We start from the raw sequence: 19412 nt of genomic DNA, 5'->3' as shown, positions 1-19412 counted from the left end.
TTCCAAATAGTGATTTTTGAAACTCGACATAGTGAGGAAAAATTAAAATCTTGAGATTAAAATACCTGAAATTTTATTTTGCTTTGACCACATACTAGTTGTGTGATCTTGGATAAGATATTTAAATTCTCTGATTGCAAATTTCCTCTTTTGTAAATTCACTCAACTAATATTACTTCTTTGACTTTTATGAGGAATAAATGATATATATTTTCTATTGTGTTATGTTACCTAACACACCTAATAATACCTAATATATTAGGTATTATTTTTTTTAATATAAGTATGTGAGTACACATAATACAAATTCAAAATTTTTCTGGAATAAAATGTAGATTCTGGATAACTCCACGTAAAGCATACTGTTAATTATAAGATCATAGTCTATAAGTGAAACATTTTGAATAATTCTAAGTCATTTGTTTTTTGTGTTCCTAGGGTAACCTAGTCATGTTAGTATTTCAGCATCAAGGCCCTTTAAAATTTTTTGTGGGAAGTTGGAATTGTCAAGGATTGTCAAAGTAAAAAATATATATTATTTTGTTTCAAATATTTTTAAACAGTTGATATCCCATTAATTCTTTTAGTTGTTGTTGTTTTTGCTTGTTCTAATAAATTATTTTAAGCAAACCATAATTTTTTTCATTCAATGAATTTTGTGATTCCTTGGATAAGAGTTTTTCTTCTCATCCTTAGAGTTCTCAAATAAAATTATGTTCAAACATTTTCAAATATATACTCTGCTCAGAAAATTATAATACTATAATAATTACTCATTTGTTTCAGTTAACATAAAAGAGCACCTTTGAGTTCTTTGTAGATGAGAGTTGTGATTAAATAATTAATCATAATCTCAGGTAAAATATGTTCTAGTATTCTCTGCAGTAAAAGTGTTTTAATACCTATTTCATATAAAACAGATTTAGGCAAAATAATAAATATTGAAAAAGAATTAATGAATATATATATATATTTTAAATTCAAAGGCATTTTTTATTCTTAAGAGAAAAGAGTAGTTTTTCACACTTGAGTACAAGGTTAGCTGTGGGCTTTTCATATATGGCCTTCATTATGTTGAGATAATTTTCCTCTATTCTTAGTTTATTGAGAGTTTTCATCATGAAAGGGTATTGAATTTTATCAATTATTTTTCTGCATCCACTGAAATGATCATGCGATTTTTTAATCCTTCATTGTGTTAATGTGGCATATCACATTAATTGATTTTTGTATGTTGAACCATCCTTGCATCCAGGAATAAATCTCACTTGGTAATGGTATGTAATCCGTGTAATGTGCTGTTGAATACAGATTACTAGTTTTGGTTGAAGATTTTTGCAACTATATTCCTCATGGGTAGTAGCCTAGTGTTTTCTTTTTGTGCAGTATCTTTTCTCCTAAGGTCAGGTACAAGGCAAGGATGCCCACTTCTAGTATCCACTTCTATTCAAAGTATACTGAAGTACTAGCTAAAGCAATGAGGCAAAAAAAAGAAATAAAAGGCATTTAAATCAGAAAGAAGAAAGTAATATTGTCTTTGTGTGCAGATGACATGATCTTATATGGAGAAAACCCTAAAAACTCTACCAAAAGACTTTATAACTCATAGACAAATTCATTTAAGTTGCAGGATACAAAATCAACATACAAATATTAGTTGCATTTTTATATACTGGCAGAAAACTACCTGAAAAGGGAAATTATGGAAACAACTTCATTTATGACAGCATCAAAAAAGAATAAAATACTTAGGAATAAACTAACTAAGGAGATATCGAGTTGCACACTGAAAACTATAAAAAATGAAAGAAATTAAAGAAGATATAAAGAAATGGAAAAACTACGTCCATGGATTAGAAGACTTAATATTGTTAAAATATGCATACTACACAAAGTGATCTACAGATTTAATGCAATCTCTATCAAAATCTCTGTGTTATTTTTTGCAGAACTAGGGAAAAAAACCTTCCTAAAATTTAGATAAAACACCAAAGGTACCTGAATAGCCAAAACAGTCTTTAGAAAGAAAAACAAAGCTAGAGATATAACCATTCTTGATTTCAAAATATATTACAAAGATACAGTAATTAAAATAGTATGATACTTGCACAAAGATAGATATATAATCAACGGAACAAAACAGAGAACCCTGAAATAAACTCGTGTATATAGTCAACTGATCTTTGACAAGGGTGCCAAGATGCAAGGGAGAAAAATCTATGTCTTCAACTGGTGTTGAGAAAACTAGTTTTCACATGCAAAACAATAAAATTAGACCTTTATCTTATATCATACACAAAAATCAACTCAAAATGCATTAAAGACTTAAAATATAACACCTGAAACTATAATCCTAGAAGAAATTACAGACAAAAAATATTCATGACAATGGTCTTGGCAATGATTTCACGGATATGATATCAAAAGCACAGGCAACAAAAGCAAAGTAAACAAATGGGGTGCAAACTAAAACACTTCTGCACAGCAACAGAAAACAATCCACAGACTGAAAAAGCATACTATAGAATGGAAGAAAATATTCACAGGCCATATACATCTGATAAGGGGTTAATTTCCAAAATATATAAGTAAAGCTTATAACCTAATAAAACTAATAACATGATTATAAAATGGGCTAATGACTTGAATAGACATTTTTATGAAGAAGATATACAAATGGCAAACATGTATGTGATAAAAGGCTCAATCCCCTAATCTTCAGGAAAATACAAGTCAAAACTACAATGAGATACCATCTCACCCTTGTTCGGATTGCCATTATCAAAAAACCAAAAGATGAAATGACGAGTGTTAGCAAGGATGTGGAGAAAAGGAACCTTTGTACACTAGTGGTGGAAATGTAAAATGTTACAAAAACTATAGAAAACAGCACTGATTCCTCAAAAAATTAGAAATAGAACTATTATATGATCCATCAGCCGAACTTCTGAGTATCCAAAAGGATTGAAATCAGGATACTGAAGACATATTAACACTCCTATGTTCATTGAGGCACTATATACAACAGCTAAAGTGTGGAAACAAACTAAATGACCATTGATGAATGAATGGATAAATGAAATGTGGTATATACATACAGTAAAATATTATTCAGCCTTAAAAAAAGAAATACTGTACTATGTGACAATATTGATGAACCTTGAGGACACTATGCTAAATGAAATATGCCAGTCACGGAAGGACAAATACTGAATAATTTCACTTATATGATGTATCTAAAATAGTCAAACTCATAAAAAGAGAAAATAGGATAGTGATTTCCCGAGATGGAAGGAGGGGGAAATGAGGAATTGCTAATCAAAGGCTATAAAGTTCCAATTATACAAGATGAATATGTTTTAGAAATTTGCTGAACAATATTGTCCACAATAGTCAACAATACTGTATTGTACACTTAAAAATATGTGAAAAGGGTAGATCTCATGTTAAATGTTCTTACCACAGAAAAATAAAAAGTAAAGAAAGAAAAAAGACTAGTGAGAATATCTTTACAATATACTCTGCAAATTTTGTTACTTAGTGCTATTAATTTAGCTTACCTTTGATAATTGGCTATATTTTTCAGAAAATATTCACACATCCAAGTATAAATTTATCTTAATCCAGCAAATCTTTATTATTTCTAAAATAGAGATCAAGGCAGGATACAATATAATCATCCAATATGATCATCTTTAATAGATGCAACTAGGTGAAATATTTTTATTACCTTCCTACTTCTTCACTTCACTTTTAGTTTTCTTCTTTTCATGTCTAATGCTGACACAGTTTGTTCTAAGACTTTTTTTTTCAAGAGAATGAATAAGTATGGTGAGAGTGGTAGAATTATTTTTCTTATATAAACACAAAAAATAATAGTTCCCTGAACAAGGTATATTCTTTTGTGCCTTGATGTATTGATAAAAATCTGTGATGCCTGAATACAATATATCATCACTTCTTTCTCCTTTCAGACACTTGTTCCTATATTAAGACTTGTGAAAAAGGGGGAAGGAGTAGAATAAAATAAAATAATCTTTTTCTGTGAATGTTCCTTCACCCACTTTTCTCTCCCTCTATGCAGTTATTCTGTGACTTTTTAAATTGTTTTCCTACAGCATTTCTTTCATTGTATTACATGAGAGTTCAAAATGAATATCATTTAGTTTTACTTACAAACGTCCTCTTCCATGTTCTAGTTCCTTGGGGACAGGAATCTTTTTTTATTTCCTCCTTGGAACGGAAAGCTTATGTAGAGATTAGGTACTCAGTAATAAATTGTTGAATGGATCGTGGAGTAATGGATGCATACATTTGTTCAGCACTTTTAAATTTACAAAGCGTATTCACATATTCCTCCCATGAAAGAAATATCCCATGAAAGGCCTTTACTTTATAAAAATATAGCAGAGCAGTCCAAAATTTCAACTTTACTTGAATAACCGGGGCAAACTACATAAAATTATCTCTAAAGGGAGTAATAACAAATGGAGATTTTAAACTGTAATCCTGAAGTAGGCACTATTCTAGGGGCTTGTAATTTCCAGATAGAAAATTTACTTGTAGAATTTCAAATTTTATTTGGCAGATATAGAGGCAAATTATTGCCTCCATCTCTTTTTGGACCACCCTGCCCCTATCCATTCTCCTTAAAGTGGGGTGGAGAAACCTCAGTGGCCTGGGTAGAAGTTTCCTACCATTGCACCTCTGCCCAGTCAATAAAAAACTATAAGAATTAATTTTCAGCACTTCTTTGGTAAGGGTTATAGGGCACAGAGAAGAGTGTATTCTCTGGCCAAATAACTTTGGGAATATCTAGATTAATCATTTTTCATTTTTAAATTTTCTTATATTACATTATTTTATATTTTGTGATCCTTTAATATCCATGAATTTCTATTGTATGATCCATTAATAACTGTTAGTAACTGTTAACTGTTAATGGATCTGTGAATAACTACTAATAACTGTTAATATATACTGTTAATCTTTAGGAGGATGGTACAGAATGCAGATTTCTCAAATGCATTTGACTAAAATTTTAATCTGTTTACTATTAATTTCTGAATTTTATTTGTGTGTTTTTATCTGTGTGTGTGTGTGTGTGTGTTTGTAATATCATTAGAGAAAGACGGTTGTATATAAAAAGAACAGTGTTATTTTGGTTACCTTCATAAGAATATAAATTGCCATCTCTTGCTACTATGCCTCTATTCTCTGACTTCAAAAGTTTTAAATTTGCACATCTGTAAAGTGAGACTTAGACTGTCTGAGCTTTAAGATATCTTTTAGATTTAAAACAGGATAATTCTATAAAACTAAAGCAAATACTTTATCTTACTGATAAATCCTGAGTAAATCAAATGGTTTTAATTTGATTAATTCAGAACCTTCTTTTGATTATTTTTAAGTGGACATATGCACTGACCTAACAAGAAATGAAGAACAGTTATCTCTAAGATTTATATGTGTATTTTATAATGTTTAATTGAGCTTATGCCAATTTGAATGGAAATTTCTACAGAATGATTTTACCATATGCATCTGTAGTTTGTGAAACTTTCTTTTAGTTATCATAGGTACAAAGTTGTTAGAGTCAAATAAAATGCTCAGCTGTTCCTGCTGTGGTGTATGCCATTTCTTCATTTCTATATGTATGAAGAATGTTTTTTGAATGCATTTCTTTTATTATGGTCTACTGTATAGGTTCTTTATCATTGGCATCACATTCTGAATATTTAGAAGCATTTTAATTGGCAGGGTCTATATTTTTATCATAATAAATTTCCTTTATGAGATAAATGACATATGATAAAATGTTTTGTAGCATAAAAATAAATAATTTTAAATTTGAATTTAAGTATGGCAAAACAGCATATGATGAAAAAATCAATTGGGTTAATAACAAAAACTATTTTTAAGATTTTAATTCTATCTAGAGCAGCTAAAATTTCATTAACATACTGATGTGCTTAAGAAACTTTTATACTAAAAACACAAAGAACACACATTAAATTTACAGCTCATTATATCATAAGTTGAACCACCATCAAAGACAATAAATCAAATATGACCAACCTCTAGAAAATTTCCAGCATATATGAAGCCCCTCTCACACCCTGAAGGAATCACTACTTTCCTCTCCTTGGTACACTCAAAGGTACTGTCTTGTTTTTTAAAGTTTAATTTCAATATTTATGTAAACTGAAGATATAGGTTGTACTGTTTTCTGTCTATTTATTTAAAAATATACGTTGGATCCATTTACGATAAAAAAAATCTCCAGAAAGTGGGCATAGAGGGACCCTACCTCAACATAGTAAAAGGCCATATTATGACAAATGTCACTATTCGCAGATGACATGATGCTATATATAAAAAAATCCTAAAGATGCTAACAGAAAACTACTAGAGTTCATCAATGACTTTGGTAAAGTTTCAGGATACAAAATGAATACACAGAAATTTCTTGCATTCTGATACACTAACAATGAAAGATCATAAAGAGAAATTAAGGAAACCATCACATTCACCATTGTATCAAAAAGAATAAAATACTGAGGAATAAACCTACCTAAGGAGGCAAAAGACCTGTACTCAGAAAACTATAAGACACTGATGAAAGAAATCAAAGATGACACAAACAGATGAAAAGATATACCACGCTCTTGGATTGGAAGAATCAATATTGTGAAAATGAATATATTACCCAAAGCAATCTACAGATTCAATGCAATCCCTATCAAATTACCAATGGCATTTTTCATAGAACTAGAACAAATATTTTAAAAGTTTATGGAAATACAAAAGACCCTGAATAGCCAAAGCAATCTTGGGGAAGAAAAGTGGAGCTGGAGCAATCAGGCTTCCTGACTTCAGACAATTACTACAAAGCTACAGTAATCACAACAGTATGATACTGGCACAAAGACAGAAATATAGATCAATGGAACAGCATAGAAAGATCAGAAATAAACCCGTGTACCTGTGGTCAATTAATCTATGACAAAGGAGGCAAAAATACACCATGGAAAAAAGACAGTCTCTTCAAAAAGTGGTGCTGGGAAAACTGGAGAGCTACTTGTAAAAGAATGAAATTAGAACATTCTCTAAAACCAAACACAAAAATAAACTCAAAATGGATTAAAGAGCTAAATGTAAGTCCAAATACTATGAAACTCTTAAAGGAAAACATAGAACACTCTTTTACATAAATTGCAGCTATATCTTTTTGGATCCACCTCCTAGAGTAATGAAAATAAAAACAAAAATAAACAAATGGGGCCGAATTAATGACTTCAGACAATTACTACAAAGCTACAGTAATCACAACAGTATGATACTGGCACAAAGACAGAAATATAGATCAATGGAACAGCATAGAAAGATCAGAAATAAACCCGTGTACCTGTGGTCAATTAATCTATGACAAAGGAGGCAAAAATACACCATGGAAAAAAGACAGTCTCTTCAAAAAGTGGTGCTGGGAAAACTGGAGAGCTACTTGTAAAAGAATGAAATTAGAACATTCTCTAAAACCAAACACAAAAATAAACTCAAAATGGATTAAAGAGCTAAATGTAAGTCCAAATACTATGAAACTCTTAAAGGAAAACATAGAACACTCTTTTACATAAATTGCAGCTATATCTTTTTGGATCCACCTCCTAGAGTAATGAAAATAAAAACAAAAATAAACAAATGGGGCCGAATTAAACTTAAAAGCTTTTGCACAGCAAAGGAAACCATAAATAAAAGAAAAATACAAGCCACAGAATGGGAGAAAATATCTGTATATGAAGTGACTGAAAAGGGATTAATCTCCAAAATATACAAACAGCACATACAGCTCAATATTAAAAAAACAAACAACCTAATCAAAAACTAGGCAGAAGATCTAAATAGACATTTCTCCAAATAAGACATACAGATGGCCAAAAAGCACATGAAAAGATGCTCAACATCACTAATTATTAGACACATGCAAATCAAAACTACGATGAACTATCACCTCTCATCAGTCAGAATGGCCATCATCACATAGTCTACAAACAATAAATGCCAGAGAGGGTTTGGAGAAAAGGGAACTCTCCTACACTGTTGGTGGGAATGTAAATTAGTACCGCCACTATGGAGAACAGTATGGAGGTTCCTTAAAAAACTAAAAATAGAGCTACCATATGATCCAGCAATCCCACTCCTGGGCATATATTCTGAGAAAAACACGGTTCAAAAGGATACAGGCACCCCAATGTTCATTTGAAGCATTATTTACAATAGCCAAGACATCAAAGAAACCTAAATGCCCATAAACAGATAAATAGGTAAAGAAGATGTGGTACATATATACAATAGAATATTAACCATAAAAAAGAATAATGCCACTTGCAGCAACATGGATGGACCTAGAAATTATCATACTAAGTGAAGTAAGTCAGAGAAAGACAAATATTATATGATATCACTAATAAGTGGAATCTAAAAAAAAATGATACAAATGAACTTATTTAAAAAGTAGAAACAGACTCACAGACTTCAAAAACTAACTTACAGCTAACAAAGGGGAAATGTGGGGGGAAGACATAAATCAGGAGTTTGGGGTTAACATACACACACTACTATATATAAAATAGATAATCAGAAAGGACCTACTGTATAGTACAAGGAAATTTACTCAATATTATGTAATAACCTACATGGGAAATAGAATCTGAAAAAGAATGGATATATGTATAGGTGTAACTGAATCACTTAGCGGTATACTTGAAACTAACACAACATTGTAAATCAACTATACTCCAATATAAAATACTAAAATAAAAAATATATGTTGATACTATATACTCTTTTTTTTCGGTACGCGGGCCTCTCACTGTTGTGGCCTCTCCTGTTGCGGAACACAGGCTCCGGACACGCAGGCTCAGAGGCCATGGCTCACGGGCCCAGCCGCTCCACGGCATGTGGGATCTTCCCGGACTGGTGCACGAACCCATGTCCCCTGCATCGGCAGGCAGACTCTCAACCACTGCGCCACCAGGGAAGCCCTATATATTCTTTAATGTAGCTTTTTGTTCATTTTAATTGTTGTGTATAATTCCAAGTTCATTTTTTATCTATTTTACAGTGATGGCCATTTGGATGGATTTCATTATGGGATTATTATCAATACAAATAATGCAGCTATGAAGATGCGTATGTGTGTGCACATGAGCATGTGTTTCCATTGGGTGTATATCTAGGAATGAAAATGCTGGTTCACAGATATGCATATGCTCAATTGGAGTAACTAGTTCCAAAATAGTGACTGAATCAGTATAATGTGTGATAGGGCATCAGGCTTATTTTTATTTCTCTATATGAAAATCCAGTTACTCATAAATATTTATTGACAAGGCTATTACCAGTACCACACTTGTCACATATCAATTGTCCATATGTGTATGCGTCTGTTTCTATATTCTCTTCTGTTCCAGTTTTTTTTAGTAATGTTACATTAAAAAACCTAAATTGATTTTATTGATTTTGAAACAATTGATATAATCACAATTATTTAAAAAACACATTTAGCAATAAATAAAGGAAAACTCATCCTGCATAGTGAGATTTGTACAGAATTCTAGGAAATCTCAATAAATTGTATGGCATTAACTCACATACATTGATATGTAGGAATCCACCAGGATATAATGTTTTTGGAATAGAAGCCATCAACTGTGACTTTAGACCACAAATTCTGCCAAAAGATTACTGAATCAATAACAATTCTAGGTTATATATAAAAGGTGTATGAAAACAGGAATATCTGGGGGCAATCTGTAGAAACCACCACTGAAAGTTATCTGTATCTCTGGCAAAATAGAGCTGTCCCTTTTGAATGAATTCATTACCTTTAACAACTATGAATTCAGCCCCGTGTATGTGTGCGCATGTGTGTGCACACATGCACAGCATATGCAGATGTCTGTCTACCTCTGCAGTGAGAATATCTGTTAAATTAGAGTTCTAAGGCCACTGTTGATTTGTCTTAAGTGTCTGTCCCTAGTGCATTTCATTAAAAATATATCAGTTTATTATGTGACAAATAACATCAGATTGAGGAGAGCATTATCAAGGATCACAACAGTTACTGGAGATAAATAACATTTGTCTATCAGATTTAAAGCAGCCACTTGAAAAACTGAGGTATATATTATAACTAAAATAAAAAATGTGAGACAAGTTTAAACCCTAAGTTGTCAGCTATTTCACCAGTTGTGATTTTGAAGACCTAGTGTAGATATGGAATAAAAAAGTTCACATCTGTGTCTTTATTCCTTATACAGCAGAAACTTAACACACCATTGTAAAGCAATTATACTCCAATAAAGATGTTTAAAAAAAAAGTTCACAAATGCTTCAAGTATTCTTCATCGGAGGACTCAAAAGTAAAATTAATATATTTAATATTTTTCAAATAAAAAAATGCTAACTTAAAATTTTTTTAACTCTATGAGGGATTGTTTTAACATCATTATGGTTCTAAATTGTTTTTTAACTTTCTAATTTGTAATGTACTTCAGCAATTATCATTGTTCAGTTTACAGTAACTCAGTTTATTTGCAAATGTGCTTATCTCCATAAGTGGATCTTAATATATTTACCTTGAAAATGTATAAAAATGCCAAATTTGTAGCAATATACATATAAATAATCTAATTACATATCTTATGTCTCAAAAAGAAATAAACAATATATTATTTCTGATTATAGTTGACCCTTGAATAATGCAAAGGTTAGGGATACTGACTCCCTCTTCAGAGTTGAAAATCCAGGTATAACTTTACAGTTGGCCCTCTATATCTAAATTTCCACATCTGTGGATTCAACCAACTGCAGATTTATAGTATTGTAGTAAGTATTTATTGAAATATATCTGCATATAAGTGGACCCAAGCAGTTCAAACCTGTGTTGTTCAAGGGTCACTGTAATTTGGAATGAAATTTCCCATGACTCTAATTTTAATTAGTCAACTGTAAGCTAAGTTATGTTAGGGACCTGACAGAATTTACATTGAACTTTGAAAAACCAAACATGGAACAAGATTAATTCCTGACTGTGAAATTAATTATACTGTCTCTTACACATGTATTTGTAATCAATCTATTTGCCAGCTAACAGTAAAATATTCCTTAAAGGCATGTACCAATTAACATTATTTGAATCCTCTTATATTTCATTTTGCTAATTAAACATATTTAAATTGTTTTAAAATCCTGTTCTCAAATGTTTTCAGGAAACTGATATTGTATAAATGTAAGTAATTTAAAAGTTATACTGGAAACCTGTTTTATACAAATAGACTTTTGAATCTCCTGATATGCAGCACCAAAAAATTCAAGTCCTTAGGAAATATATATATATATATATATATATGTATGTATAAATAAAATCTTAATGACTCAAGTATTTTTTAAAATTTAATAAGAGGCTAACTTCAAAGGAGCCCAATAGGAAACTATTTTGATCACAATAAAACTATTTATTTAAGCTGATCCTAGTACTACTATTTTGTTTTCCAAGTCAGGTTTTACCTAATTGGCTTTCTTAACCTGTTTTATGGCTTGAATTGAATCCCCTCCCCACAAAATATGTTCTAGTCCTAACCCCCAGCACCTGTGAATTTGAAAATCAGGGTTTTGCAGATGTAATCAAGTTAAAATAGGTCATAAGAGATTAGGTCCAGCCCTATTCTAATAACTAAGGTTATTTAATAACAGTGACATTTGGATACAAAGATGCACAGAGGGAAGACAAAGTGAAGACACAGACAGAAGAAGGCTGTGTAACAACAGAGGCAGAGTTTGGAGTGATGTGGCTGTAAGCCAAAAACCACTGAGGATGGCTGACAATAACCAGAAGCTAGAAGGAGGCAGGGAGGGATCCTGCCCTAGAATCTTTAGAGACAGCATGGCCCTGCTCACCACTTGATTTAGGGCTTCTAGATTCCATGTCTCTGAGAGAATTTCTGTTGTTTTAAACTACACAATTTGTGATCATTTGTTATGGTAGCCCAAGAAACTAATACAGCCTGCTAGGACATGTTCATGAGTCTAAATAGTATGAGGAGTATTTTCTCCTATATTCTAGGACCTGTGTTAAGTGCCTTTTTATTTCAGTCTTACATTTTGACTATAAACAATACAGTGGGAAGAACATTAGTATCCCCAATTTCTAGATAAAGAAACCAAATCATAGTGAAGACACATACTAGACATAGCAGACATGATGCTCGATGGAGCTTTATATAGCTCCAGAATCTACCTCTGTTAAGTACAGTATTTGCCATACATGGGGGAAACAAGTTGTTAATTTCTTACGTATTTAATCTTCAATTGTGAAAAGATTGTAGTGATGTATCTTTTGTTATATACATGGATATTTCAATATGTGAATGCCCAGAATACATAGTAACTTTATGTTATACTTTATGCTTTCTCCAGGTATGCAGATTATTATCGTATGTGAAATTTTAGTATTTGTCTCTCTTCCTCATATTCTGTATCAGTGTTTATAACAGCTTTTGGGGGATACAAATTACATATCATAAAATTTGTCCAGGTTAAGTGTACAATTATTTTTGGTAAATTTAGAGTTGAGCAATCATAATTACAACGTAATTTTAGAACATTTTCATCACCCTGAAATGAACCCTTGTGCCATTTATAGTCATTACTCTTTCCCACTAATGGCCCAGGGGACTCTAATCTACTTTTGGCTTCAATAGATTTGCCTTTTCTAGACATTTCATATAAATGAAAGTATACAACATATTTTTTGCCTCTGGCTTCTTTCACTGAACAATATTTTCGGGGTTCTCTCTCCATTTGCAGCATGCATCAATACTTTGCTCTTTTATTGCTCAATAGTCTTTTATTGTATGGATATATCACATTTTGTTTATCCATTATCCACAGTTGATGCATTTTTAGGTTACTTCTTTTTTATTATTATGACTAAGGCTGCTATGAACATTCACATGTATGTATTTGTGTGGACAGATGTTTTCATTTCTCTTGAGTAGATACCTAAGAGTGGAACTGATGAGTCATAGGGTAAATGCATGTTTAACAATTTTAGAAATTGCCAAGCTGTGTTCCAAAACATTTTACATTCCAATCAGTAATGCATGAGGATTCATTCTGTCCATCCTTGCTAATACTTTATTATCATTTGTGCTTTTTATTATAGCCAGTCTAGTAAGTGTGAGGTGTTATCTCATTATGGTTTTAAAATACATTTCCCTAATGACAAAGGAGGTAGAGTATCTTTTCATGTACTTATTGGCCATTCCTATATCTCCTCTGGTGAAAAGTCTATCCAAATCTTCTGCTCACTTGTTAATTAGATTGTTTGTCTTTTATTAATGAACTGTAACTCTTCTTTTATATTCTGGATGTAAGTCCCTTATCAGAAATATGATTTGCAAATACTTATCCCACTCTGTGGTTTGCTTTTCATATTCTTATTAGTGTCTTTGGAGCATAAAATTTTAAACTTTGATCAAGTGCAACCTTTCAAAGACAGCACTGATTTTTAAATCCTTTTGCACATTTCAATAACCTGAAAAGTTTAATAAACACTGTTACTTCTACTTTATAATCAGTGAAATTAGTCACTCTGCAGTGCTGTCAGATTGAGAATCAGTATCCTGTATGGAAAAATTCTTGCTTGTGGAGTTTGTTCCAGGCTTTCCTTTTGTGGTGCAGAATTCAGATAATAATTCTTCCATAAAATGCAGTATGAAATGGAAACCACTTTGAATATTTCAAAGAACTGATCCATGGTCACGATCAGAGTAGGAGGACTGTTCTGAAGGGTGTATTTTGGATTAGGATCTTTATATTTTTATCTTTTATACACATATAATATTTTATAATGTTTATAAACATTAACAGATAAGCAAAATGAAAGTGAGAGAACTTTCTGAGAGGATGTGGAAAAAGAGTTTATGTACTTACATGAGTTGTTGAAGGCTCAGTGAGAACTAGTGTAAGAGTGAAAAACTCAAGGGGCCACAGTCTTAAGGGGGCCTGTGCTTTAGTGGGTTTTCTAGAAACCCCACAAATTTTGAATTCTCACTATGAGGATCTGAGAACTATTCCGTCCTAGCTCTGGAAGGAGAAGAGGGGAAGTAACTATTATGAAACAGAGCCAGAGTCTGCTCCATTAATGAAGGACTATTTTCCAGGGGTAAGTACTTTGACAGAGCACATTATGAAACCTTATTCCAGCTTGGAAAAGAGAATTGATCCCTAGTCCAGCTCCCTCCAGCATGGGCTTCCAAAAAGGAGTCAAAAAACAGCATAGTCAATGGGGAACAAGTCTTCAAGAAACTAGAGTTGGAGCTTTTTTCAGCCAGGAAAGAAAGTAGGAGACAGGGTAAACACTATACCAGTAGGAAAATGCTTATGAAAGTCACAGTACTAAAACCTAGACCCTCTAAAACACTGAATCTTAATCATTAGATCATAGAATACTCCTCTTACCCACCACACTATCACCACACAAATAGGGCTTCTGTATAATATAATTATAGTGGGTTTAGTTGAAAGGGATGTACAATACAGACTCTCTATAAAGATTTTATACCCACACAGACACACACACACACACAGAGTCGAGACAGAATATAAAAACACCAAAAGAATTTGAAGCCTCTTGTACATAAAGCTGCAACAAACAAACATAGCTCAACTCCTAACCAGATTAACCTAAACCCTCACACTAAAGGCCTATTTATCTCATTTCCTATTCCCAATTGCCCAGATAATATGTCTGGCTTTCAATAAAATGTTGCAAGCATGACAAACGGCAAGAAAGAAATACAATCTGAGGAAACAAAGCAATCGTCAGAACAAGCTCAAGATATGACACATATGAGGATTATTAGTAAGGAAATTTAAAACAACTGGGATTAATATGTTAGAGGATCTAATGGAAAGTTTGACAACGTGTATGTATCCTTCTTCCCCGAAACACATTATCCCAATCTAATCATGAGAAAAACATCAGACAAATACAAACTGAAGGACATTTTATAAAATATTTGTCCAAAACTGTCGTGGTCCGAATGCGGGTTGGAGAAGAATTTCCAGACACAAGGCAGAATGTAAAGAAGATAGAATTTATTAGCGGGAAGGGTGGCTGCCAGAACAGCAGGCTGACTTCCTAGTAGTCTGGGAGAGTCGAGCCTGAACACGTGCTATTGATCAGTTTTTATATCCAGAAAACAAAGGAATGGTCTGAGGTGAAAATTTTGTTTACTGATTGGTCGAGGCACATATACCTTCCTTTTATAGGGTGGGAGTGGGACAGGCCAGATGCCTTTCCTTATTTGGGAGAGGTCCCTTGCCCAGGTGGGCATTGCCCAGGTGGGCATTGCCCAGGTGGGCTCAGGAATTTCATAACCATGGCAACATGGTGGGGAGGGCGATTAGGAGTCCGGTAGGGGGTGACACAATTTTTCAGGCAGGGTCGTCCTTTGTCCTTGAAACATCATTGTCCTTGCAGCACCACACAAACTTTCTCAAAACTATCAAAATCATCAAAAACAAGGAAAGTCTGAAAAACTCAAAACCAAGAGGAGCCTAATGAGACACAACAACTAAATGCAATGTGATACATTAGTTGGGACACTGAACGAGAAAAAGGATATTAAGAAAAATCTGAGGAACTCTGAATTAACTATGGACTTTATTTAATAATGTATTGATAGTAGCTCATTAATTATGCCAAATGTACCATACTAATAAAAGATTTAAAATATTTGTCTTATTCTTCACCTGGGGATATTTATTTGTATTCCAATATGTAAGAAACCTGGATCTTCCCCTTTCTCTTTCCAAGGAGAATTTCTTTATAGTAGGGAGTAAAGGTTTCTCTGTCTGTCTTAGAAGAAAGGGGAAAACAGCTGTCCCACTCCTACATAGACTTGCAGATTCATATTTTGGGAAGCCTCTCTGTAGTATAAATGCCTGACATGAAGCTTCTGATTGCTGAGGCATCCATTTCAAAGACATCCATCTAGAATAAGCATATTGACAGCTGTGTGTCGGAGCTACTAGTAAAACAACTAGATAAGGAAGCGGCCTGTCCCCACCCACAAAATTTCCCTTTAAGAAAGCTTTGGTAACCTAGATAACTGACCGACCACTTGATCACTTGAGTGACCTCACTTCTTCCTTCCTGTGCTCTGATTTCACATCTACTGCTTTAAATTTCACCAAGAAAGAATGATCCAGGGAAATCCTAGGTACCCCGCCCTTGGATCCTAATAAAGGCAGAGCACCCTAGTTCCCTTCTCTCTCTACCCACCACCTCACTATGTGACATGGAGCTTGCTGTGTACGCTTTAGGACCTATGGTTTACAAGTCTTGTTCTTCTAAGTTGCAGGATAGTTTTCCTGAGGTGTGAAATTAGAACCACAAGGTTTGGTCCAGAAACAATACTGGCCCTTGTGGTGGCGGTGGGGAATGTCTGTGGGGCTCCCTATGAGTAAATATGAGTCCAGGTGAGTGCCTAATGTATTCGTAGCTGAGAATGTCGCTATCAATGGGCTGACATTCACACAAGTCTCCTACAGTATAATCCTACCGCCTGTGTAGACTGTCCCTCTGGCTCACATTCTGCTGCATGTGGTGTGAGGGACCAATGCTAGAATATTATTCTTCCCCTGTGCTGCTAGGGTCAATGAAGCTCTGATCTCTGACCCAGAGGCCTGGTGTTTCTGCTAGTATGTAAGTGTGTGTTATGTATGTGTGTGTGTGTTAAGCATGTTTTTACGTCTTTCTCTATCATCTCTCTCTATACATATACACAAACAAGAAAACAAATTATTCATAAATCCAAACCAAAAGTAGCCACAGTCAATATTTTTTTTTCTCCATGAGCTTGACTCCATATACACACACACATATATAAACATACACCGATGATCACTTTCTTTATTACTCTCATATTTGGCTCATTTTCTTATCATCTTCTAAGTGTTCCACATTTATTCATGTTTAATAAGTATGTACTTTTTATCATACTGGTGTACCATTTAATAATTTCCTTTAAGTTTTCTTGAAAATGACTCAATTTGTTTTTATTTAGCCTTATTCTAAACAATAATATCCTTGCAGTAGCTAAAATTTATACGCTACTAATTATAATTTTTCTATTTTACTCTATGCTAAATATAAATATTCAATCTTTTAAAGGTTTGTCCAGTTTTATGAGTCTAATTCCTTTCTTTTTTTCTGAGCACAAAAGTTAGAGCTGAAAGATTTAAACTAAGGACCAAAATTAAGAAAACATTGGGAGATTGGGATTGACATATATACACTATTGATACTATGTATAAAATAAATAAGAACCTACTCTATAGCACAGGGAACTCTACTCAGTGCTCTGTGGTGATCTAAATGAGAAGGAAATCCAATAAAGAGGGGACATATGTATACGTATAACTGATTCACTTTGCTGTAAAGTATAAAATAACACAATGTTGTAAAGCAAATATATTCCAACAAAAAAATAAAAATAAATACAAAAATTAAAAAAAAAGAAAATATTCAGCTCCACAAACAAAATAAAAACCTTGATGGATATAGGGTGTGATCACAGGATTGGAGGAATATGACATTAACCAGAAGTTAAGAACTGGAAACAGGGCAGACCCAGGGATTTCAGCAGTAGGAAATCATGGATCATCTATGTATGGTTCTAACATTAGATGCTGTTTCTTTGGTAAATTTTCTGTGTTTGGTCACCATTTACAGTCCCAGGTGAGAGATCACAAATAGCCTAATCTAGTCTACACATATATTTTTGACTTTAGGGTCCTGCAATTATCTTTCCTCACGATTCATGAAAAATGGAGGAAAGGTAACTCCCTAATGGAAGAGAATTTTTTAAAAATAAACAAACAGGAAAAAGCAGCAGCTGCTATATTTCACCCTGTGGCCACTGTACATTCAAACTTTCTTTTCATACATGCAAATTCAGAAAAACCCCATTTAGCATCCAATTTTTATTCAAACAAACAAACAAACAATAGATTCACTGCCTTCCCAGTGAGAGAAAACACAAGGTCACAACTTGCTGCTGAATCTCAAGAGAAGTATCATGAAGCCATTGCTGTCCAAGTCCAGACCACTAGGTGATGGCTCAGTTAATTTTCCTTTGAGTTCTCACCACTAACAAATCCTACATAATAGTACAATGAGAAGGAAAATAACAGTGTTCTTGTATAAGAACAACTTATAAGAACTTCGGTGGCCTTGCTTGTATTGGGTAGCAGTTGTCTTCTAATAATCTTTGCCCCTAAGCATAGGAATACTATGAAGTACTCCAAATTTGTCATAAATATAAATTTCATTCAGATCTTCATTGAATAAACCATACCTCTTTCTAATCCAGTCATGGCCATATACTATATATTTTATTCTCTTTCCAAAGATCCAGTAAGGAGCACTGACCACAATGAGGCAATAAATATTTTAATTTAGGGAAAACATAATTGTGTGCCTTGGTGGAATCATCCCTTCATTGGTTTCTAAGACCAGTAGACTAGGAGGAGAGCCCAGAATCATAGAAGCAAGACATATACCTCTTCAGAATTAGCCACTAGTATAAACTCCTGAGTGGCATATCTCTCAGCAGAAATCAGTAACGCAGTTACTTTGGATTCTCCTACATCATTTCACAAAATCCTTTCCCTCCCTATAGAGAATATTCTTTCCAACAATCAAATTCATGTTAGCTTATGTTAATGACAAACGATAATAATATGATAATACATAATAATGATAATACATTATGTTTGAAATCTGCATTTCATGTTTTTAAATTTGACATTGTAAATACCACTCTTTTAATTACAAAATTAATTAGAGTATAATACTCTACTCATTAATGATGAAAATTAACATGCCACGGAATATAGATTGCTTTCCAATGTGAATATTATCAGTGTTTACTGAAAACTTAGGTAATTTTCATTTAAAATATGCATAACATAAATGCTGGAGAGGGTGTGGAGAAAAGGGAACCCTCCTGCACTGTTGGTGGGAATGTAAATTGATACACCCACTATGGAGAACAGCATGGCGGTTCCTTAAAAAACTAAAACTAGAACTAACATATGACCCTGCCATCCCACTACTGGGCATATACCCTGAGAAAACCATAATTCAAAAAGAGTCATGTACCAAAATGTTCATTGCAGCTCTATTTACAATAGCCCGGAGATGGAAACAACCTAAGCGCCCATCATTGGATGAATGGATAAAGATGTGGCACATATATACAATGAAATATTACTCAGCCATAAAAAGAAACAAAATTGAGCTATTTGTAATGAGATGGATAGACCTAGAGTCTGTC

This window comes from Neophocaena asiaeorientalis, unplaced genomic scaffold, assembly GCF_003031525.2.
Source record: "Neophocaena asiaeorientalis asiaeorientalis breed wild unplaced genomic scaffold, Neophocaena_asiaeorientalis_V1.1 scaffold395, whole genome shotgun sequence".
Classification (NCBI taxonomy): domain Eukaryota; kingdom Metazoa; phylum Chordata; class Mammalia; order Artiodactyla; family Phocoenidae; genus Neophocaena; species Neophocaena asiaeorientalis.
The sequence above is the reverse complement of the archived record's forward strand: the minus strand, read 5'-3'. Positions refer to the sequence as shown.